Here is a 527-nt window from a genome sequence, read left to right as displayed (position 1 = left end):
TAGACAATCTGAAGTTTCATAATCCATAAGATCGTCCTTCTCATGATTGAAGTCATTTTCATCATCTTGGTAAGTCATATGGGCTTCAGAATTCTTCCCTTTCAGACTCTCTTGATAGAGGTCAACAAAATGCTTGGGAGTCCTACAAGTCTTAGCTTAAGGATTGCTCATACCACACCTATGGCACACGGATTCGTCTGGTTTGGTCGAGTTTTGGGGTTTAAATGAAGATCCATGGCCGCGACCATGACCTCGTCTAAATGAGCCATGGTCTCGACCATTTCCTCGCCCGCGGCCAAAAGATCTTCGACCGCGTCCACGTCCGTTCTACTTGTCTCGACTACGGCCATACTGGTCGTTTCCTTGGACGTGTTTGGACTCTTTATTGTCCTCTGCCGTGTGTGCTTCAGGTAGTGGAGCTGATCCAAGAGGTCTCATCTGACTGTTTCTCATCAATAATTCATTGTTCTGCTCAGCGAGCAAGAGACAAGAAATAAGATTAGCATAGGTCTTAAAACCTTTCTCAC

The sequence above is a fragment of the Brassica oleracea genome, chromosome C2 (assembly GCF_000695525.1).
Source record: "Brassica oleracea var. oleracea cultivar TO1000 chromosome C2, BOL, whole genome shotgun sequence".
Taxonomy (NCBI): Eukaryota; Viridiplantae; Streptophyta; class Magnoliopsida; order Brassicales; family Brassicaceae; genus Brassica; species Brassica oleracea.
The sequence above is the reverse complement of the archived record's forward strand: the minus strand, read 5'-3'. Positions refer to the sequence as shown.